This window comes from Schistocerca gregaria, unplaced genomic scaffold, assembly GCF_023897955.1.
Source record: "Schistocerca gregaria isolate iqSchGreg1 unplaced genomic scaffold, iqSchGreg1.2 ptg000077l, whole genome shotgun sequence".
Taxonomy (NCBI): domain Eukaryota; kingdom Metazoa; phylum Arthropoda; class Insecta; order Orthoptera; family Acrididae; genus Schistocerca; species Schistocerca gregaria.
In genome coordinates this window covers 19,476,563-19,483,490 of record NW_026061710.1, presented here as the reverse complement: position 1 = coordinate 19,483,490, position 6,928 = coordinate 19,476,563, and positions in this window count along the sequence as shown.

The following is a 6,928-nucleotide window of genomic DNA, read 5'->3' as shown; positions in this document are numbered from 1 at the left end:
AATGTCTCTAAGAGTCTACGATTTGATCGTTCCCTGGAAGACGAGTAGTAGTTTCCGATGCACATCTGAAGGCATTCTGTAATCTTTGGACTATCAGAGTGTTGATGAAACACAGAAATTGCATCGGGATTGAATACAACAGTCACCATGCGCACTTTCCTCCATGGGAGTATTATCTCTATCAGTCTACGCTTTGATCATTCCCTGGAAGACCAGTAGTAGTTTCCGATGCAAATCTGGAGGCATTTTGTAATCTGTGAACTAACTGAGTGTTGATGAAACACAGAAATTTCATCGGGATTGAATACAACAGTCACCATGCGCACTTTCCTCCATGGGAGTAATATCTCTAACAGTCTACGCTTTGATCATTCCCTGGAAGACCAGTAGTAGTTTACGATGCACATCTGGAGGCATTGTGTAATCTGTGGACTATCAGAGTGTTGATGAAACACAGAAATTGCATTGGCATTGAATAAAACATTCACCATGCGCACTTTCCTCCATGAGAATAATGTCTCAAACAGTCTACGCTTTGATCGTTCCCTGGAAGACCAGTAGTAGTTTCCGATGCACATCTGGTGGCATTCTGTTATCTGTGGACTATCAGAGTGCTGATGAAACTCAGATATTGCATCGGGATTGAATACAACAGTCACCATGCGCATTTTCCTCCATGGGGGTAATGTCTCTAAGAGTCTACGATTTGATCGTTCCCTGGAAGACGAGTAGTAGTTTCCGATGCACATCTGAAGGCATTCTGTAATCTTTGGACTATCAGAGTGTTGATGAAACACAGAAATTGCATCGCGATTGAATACAACAGTCACGATGCGCACTTCCCTCCATGGGAGTAATGTCTCAAAGAGTCTACGCTTTGATCGTTCCCTGGAAGACCAGTAGTAGCTTCCGATGCACATCTGGAGGCATTCTGTAATCTGTGGACTATCAGAGTGTTGATGAAACACAGAAATTGCATCGGGAATTTATACAACAGTCACCATGCGAACTTTCCTCCATGGGAGTAATGTCTCAAACAGTCTACGCATTGATCGATCCCTGGAAGACCAGTAGTAGTTTCCGATGCACATCTGGAGGCATTCTGTAATCTGTGGACTATCAGAGTGTAGATTAAACACAGAAAATGCATTGGCATTGAATACAACAGCCATTATGCGCACCGTCCACCATGGGAGTAATGTCTCAAAGAGTTTCCTCTTTGATCGTTCCCTGGGACCAGTAGTAGTTTCCGATGCACATCTGGAGGCATTCTTTAATCTGTGGACTATCAGACTGTTGATGAAACACAGAAATTGCATCGGGATTGAGTACAAGAGTCACCATGCGCACTTTGCTCCATGCGAGTAATGTCTCAAAGAGTCTACGCTTTGATCGTTCCCTGGAAGACCAGTAGTAGTTTCCGATGCACATCTGGAGGCATTCTGTAATCTGTGGACTATCAGAGTGTTGATGAAACACAGAAATTGCATCGGGATTGAATACAACAGTCACCATGCGCACTTTCCTCCATGGGAGTTATATCTCAAACAGTCTACGCTTTGATCGTTCCCTGGAAGATCAGTAGTAGTTTCCGATGCACATCTGTTGGCATTCTGTAATCTGTTGACTATCAGTGTGTTGATGAAACGCAGAAATTGCTTCGAGATTGAATACAACAGTCACCACGCGCACCTTCCTCCATGGGAGTAATGTCACAAAGAGTTTACGCTTTCATCGTTCCCTGGAAGACCAGTAGTAGTATAAGATGCACGTCTGGAGGCATTCTGTAATCTGTGGACCTTCAAAGTGTTGATGAAACACAGAAATTGCCACGGGATTGAATACAACAGTCACGATGCGCACTTCCCTCCATGGGAGTAACGTCTCAAACAGTCTACGCTTTGATCGTTCCCTGGAAGCCCAAAAGAAGTTTCCGATGCACATCTGGATGCATTCTGCAATCTGTGGACTATCAGAGTGTTGATGAAACACAGAAATTGCATTGGCATTGAATACAACAGACACCATGCGCCCTTTCGTCCATGGGAGTAATATCTCTAACAGTCTAAGCTTTGATCATTCCCTGGAAGACCAGTAGTAGTTTCCCATGCACATCTGGAGCCATTCTGTAATCTGTGGACTATCAGAGTGTTGATGAAACACAGAAAATGCATTGGCATTGAATACAACAGTCATTATGCGCACTTTCCACCATGGGAGTAATGTCTCAAAGAGTTTCCTCTTTGATCGTTCCTTGGGAGACCAGTAGTAGTTTTCGATGCACATCGGGAGGCATTCTTTAATCTGTGGACTATCAGACTGTTGATGAGACACAGAAATTGCATCGGGATTGAGTACAAGAGTCACCATGCGAACTTTCCTCCATGCGAGTAATGTCTCAAAGAGTCTACGCTTTGATCGTTCCCTGGAAGACCAGTAGTAGTTTCCGATGCACATCTGTTGGCATTCTGTAATCTGTGAAATAACTGAGAGTTGATGAAACACAGAAATTGCATCGGGATTGAATACAACAGTCACCATGCGCACCTTCCTCCATGGAAGTAATGTCAAAAAGAGGTTACGCTTTCATCGTTCAATGGAAGACCAGTTGTAGTTTAAGATGCACGTCTGGATTCATTCTGTAATCAGTGGACCTTCAAAGTGTTGATGAAACACAGAAATTTCCTCGGGATTGAATACAACAGTCACGATGCGCACTTCCCTCCATGGGAGTAATGTCTCAAACAGTCTACGCTTTGATCGTTCCCTGGAAGCCCAAAAGTAGTTTCCGATGCACATCTGGATGGATTCTGAATTCTGTGGACTATCAGAGTGTTGATGAAACACAGAAATCGCATCGAGATTCAATACAACAGTCACCATGTGCACTTTCCTCCATGGGAGTATTATCTCTAACAGTCTACGCTTTGATCATTCCCTGGAAGACCAGTAGTAGTTTCCGATGCACATCTGGAGGCATTCTGTAATCTGTGAAATAACTGAGAGTTGATGAAACACAGAAATTGCATCGGGATTGAATACAACAGTCACCATGCGCACTTTCCTCCATGGGAGTAATATCTCAAACAGTCTACGCTTTGATCATTCCCTGGAAGACCAGTAGTAGTTTCCGATGCACATCTGGAGGCATTCTGTAATCTGTGGACTATCAGAGTGTTGATGAAACACAGAAAATGCATTAGCATTGAATACAACTGTCATTATGCGCACTTTCCACCATGGGAGTAATGTCTCAAAGAGTTTCCTCTTTGATCTTTCCCTGGGAGGCCACTAGTAGTTTCCGATGCACATCTGGAGGCATTCTTTAATCTGTGGACTATCAGAGTGTTGATGAAACACAGAAATTGTTCCGGGATTCAATACAACAGTCACCATGCGCACTTTCCTCCACGGGAGGTATGTATAAAACAGTCAACGCTTTGATCGTTCCCTGGAAGACCAGTAGTAGCTTCCGATGCACATATGGTGTCATTCTGTAATCTGTGGACTATCAGAGTGTTGATGAAACACAGAAATTGCATTGGCATTGAATAAAACAGTCACCATGCGCACTTTGCTCCATGGGAATAATGTCTCAAACAGTCTACGCTTTGATCGTTCCCTGGAAGACAAGTAGTAGTTTCCGATGCACATCTGGTGGCATTCTGTAATCTGTGGAGTATCAGAGTGTTGATGTAACACAGAAATTGCATCGGGATTTTATACAACAGTCACGATGCTTACCTTCCTCCATGGGAGTAATGTCTCAAAGAGTTTACGCTTTGATCGTTCCCTGGAAGACCAGTAATAGTTTCCGATGGACATCTGGAGGCATTCCGTAATCTGTGGACTATCAGAGTGTTGATGAAACACAGAAATTGCATCGGGATTGAATACAACCGTCAACATGCGCACTTTCCTCCATGGGAGTAGTGTCTCATACAGTCTACGCCTTGATCGTTCCCTGGAAGCTCAGAAGTTGTTTCTTATGCACATCTGGAGGCATTCTGAAATCTGTGGACTAACTGAGTATTGATGAAACACAGAAATTGCATCGGGATTGAATACAACAGTCACCATGCGCACTTTCCTCCATGGGCGTAATATCTCTAACAGTCTACGCTTTGATCATTCCCTGGGAGACCAGTAGTAGTTTTCGATGCACATCTGGAGGCATTCTGTAATCTTTGGACTATCAGAGTGTCGATGAAACACAGAAAATGAATTGGCATTAAATACAACTGTCATTATGCGCACTTTCATCCATGGGAGTAATGTCTCAAAGAGTTTCCTCTTTCATCGTTCCCTGGGAGACCAGTAGTAGTTTCCGATGCACATCTGGAGGCATTCTTTAAACTGTGGAGTATCAGAGTGTTGATGAAACACAGAAATTGTTCCGGGATTGAATACAACAGTCACCATGCGCACTTTCCTCCACGGTAGGTATGTCTAAAACAGCCTACGCTTTGATCGTTCCCTGGAAGACCAGTAGTAGCTTCCGATGCACATATGGTGGCATTCTGTAATCTGTGGACTATCAGAGTGTTGATGAAACACAGAAATTGGATTGGCATGAAATAAAACAGTCACCATGCGCACTTTCCTCCATGGGAATAATGTCTCAAACTGTCTACGCTTTGATCGTTCCCTGGAAGACCAGTAGTAGTTTCCGTTGCACATCTGGTGGCATTCTGTCATCTGTGGACCATCAGAGTGTTGATGAAACTCAGAAATTGCATCAGGATTGAATACAACATCCACCATGCGCATTTTCCTACATGGGAGTAATGTCTCTAACAGTCTACGATTTGATCGTTCCCTGGAAGACGAGTAGCAGTTTCCGATGCACATGTGAAGGAATTCTGTAATCTTTGGACTATCAGAGTGTTGATGAAACACAGAAATTGTTTCGGGATTGAATACAATATTCACGATGCGCACTTTACTCCATGGGAGTAATGTCTCAAAGAGTCTACGCTTTGATCGTTCACTGGAAGACCAGTAGTAGCTTCCGATGCACATCTGGAGGCATTCTGTAATCTGTGGACTATCAGAGTGTTGATGGAACACAGAAATTGCATCGGGAATCAATACAACTGTCACCATGCGAACTTTCCTCCATGGGAGTAATGTCTCAAACAGTCTACGCATTGATCGATCCCTGGAAGACCAGTAGTAGTTTCCGATGCACATCTGGAGGCATTCTGTAATCTGTGGAGTATCAGAGTGTTGATGAAACACAGAAATTGCATCGGGATTGTATACAACAGTCACGATGCTTACCTTCCTCCATGGGAGTAATGTCTCAAAGAGTTTACGCTTTGATCGTTCCCTGGAAGACCAGTAGTAGTTTCCGATGCACATCTGGAGGCATTCTGTAATCTGTGGACTATCAGAGTGTTGATGAAACACAGAAATTGCATCGGGATTGAATACAACAGTCACTATGCGCACTTTCCTCCACAGGAGTAATTCTCAAACAGTCTACGCTTTGATCTTTCCCTGGAAGACCAGTAGTAGCTACCGATGCACATCTGGTGGCATTCTGTAATCTGTGGACTATCAGAGTGTTGATGAAACACAGAAAGTGCATCGTGATTGAATACAACAGTCACCATGCGCACTTTCCTCCACGGGTGGTATGTCTCAAACAGTCTAAGCTTTGATCGTTCCCTGGAAGACCAGTAGTAGTTTCCGATGCACATCTGGTGGCATTCTGTAATCTGTGGACTATCAGAGTGTTGATGAAACACAGAAATTGCATCGGGATTGAATACAACAGTCACCATCCGCACTTCCCTCCATGGGAGTAATGTCTGAAACAGTCTACGCTTTGATCGTTCCCAGGAAGACCAGTAGTAGTTTCCGATGCACATCTGGTGGCATTCTGTAATCTGTGGACTGTCAGAGTGTTGATGAAACACAGATATTGCATGGGGATTGAATACAACAGCACCATGCGCACTTTCCAACAGGGGAGTAATGTCTCAAACAGTCTACGCTTCGATCGCTCAATGGAAGACCAGTAGTAGCTTCCGATCCGCATCTTGAGGCATTCTGTAATCTGTGGACTATCAGAGTGTTGATAAAACACAGATAATGAATCGGGATTGAATTCAACAGTCACCATGCGCACCTTCCTCCATGGGAGTAATGTCTCAAACAGTCTACGCTTTGATCGTTCCATGGAAGACCAGTAGTAGTTTCCGATGCATATCTGAGGGCACTCGGTAATCTGTGGACTAACAGACCGTTGATGAAACACCGATATTGCATCGAGAGTGAGTACAAGAGTCACCATGCGCACTTCCCTCCATGCGAGTAATGTCTCAAACAGTCTACGCTTTGATCGTTCCCTGGAAGACCAGTAGTAGTTTCCGATCCACATCTAGAGGCATTCTGTAATCTGTGGACTATCAGAGTGTTGATGAAACACAGAAATTGCATCGGGAATCAATTAAACCGTCACCATGCGAACTTTCCTCCTTGAGAGTAATGTCTCAAACAGTCTACGCTTTGATCGTTGCCTGGAAGACCAGTAGTAGTTTCCGATGCACATCTCGACACGTTCTGTAATCTGTGGACTATCAGAGTGTTGATGAAACACAGAAATTGCATCGGGATTGAATACAACAGTCACCATGCGCACTTTCCTCCACGGGAGGTATGTCTCAAACAGTCTAAGCTTTGATCGTTTCCTGGAAGACCAGTAGTAGTTTCCGATGCACATCTGGTGGCATTCTGTAATCTGTGGACTATCTGAGTGTTGATGAAACACAGAAATTGCATCGGGAATCAATACAACAGTCACCATGCGAACTTTCCTCCATGGGAGTAATGTCTCAAACAGTCTACGCATTGATCGATCCCTGGAAGTCCAGTAGTAGTTTCCGATGCACATCTGGAGGCATTCTGTAATCTGTGGACT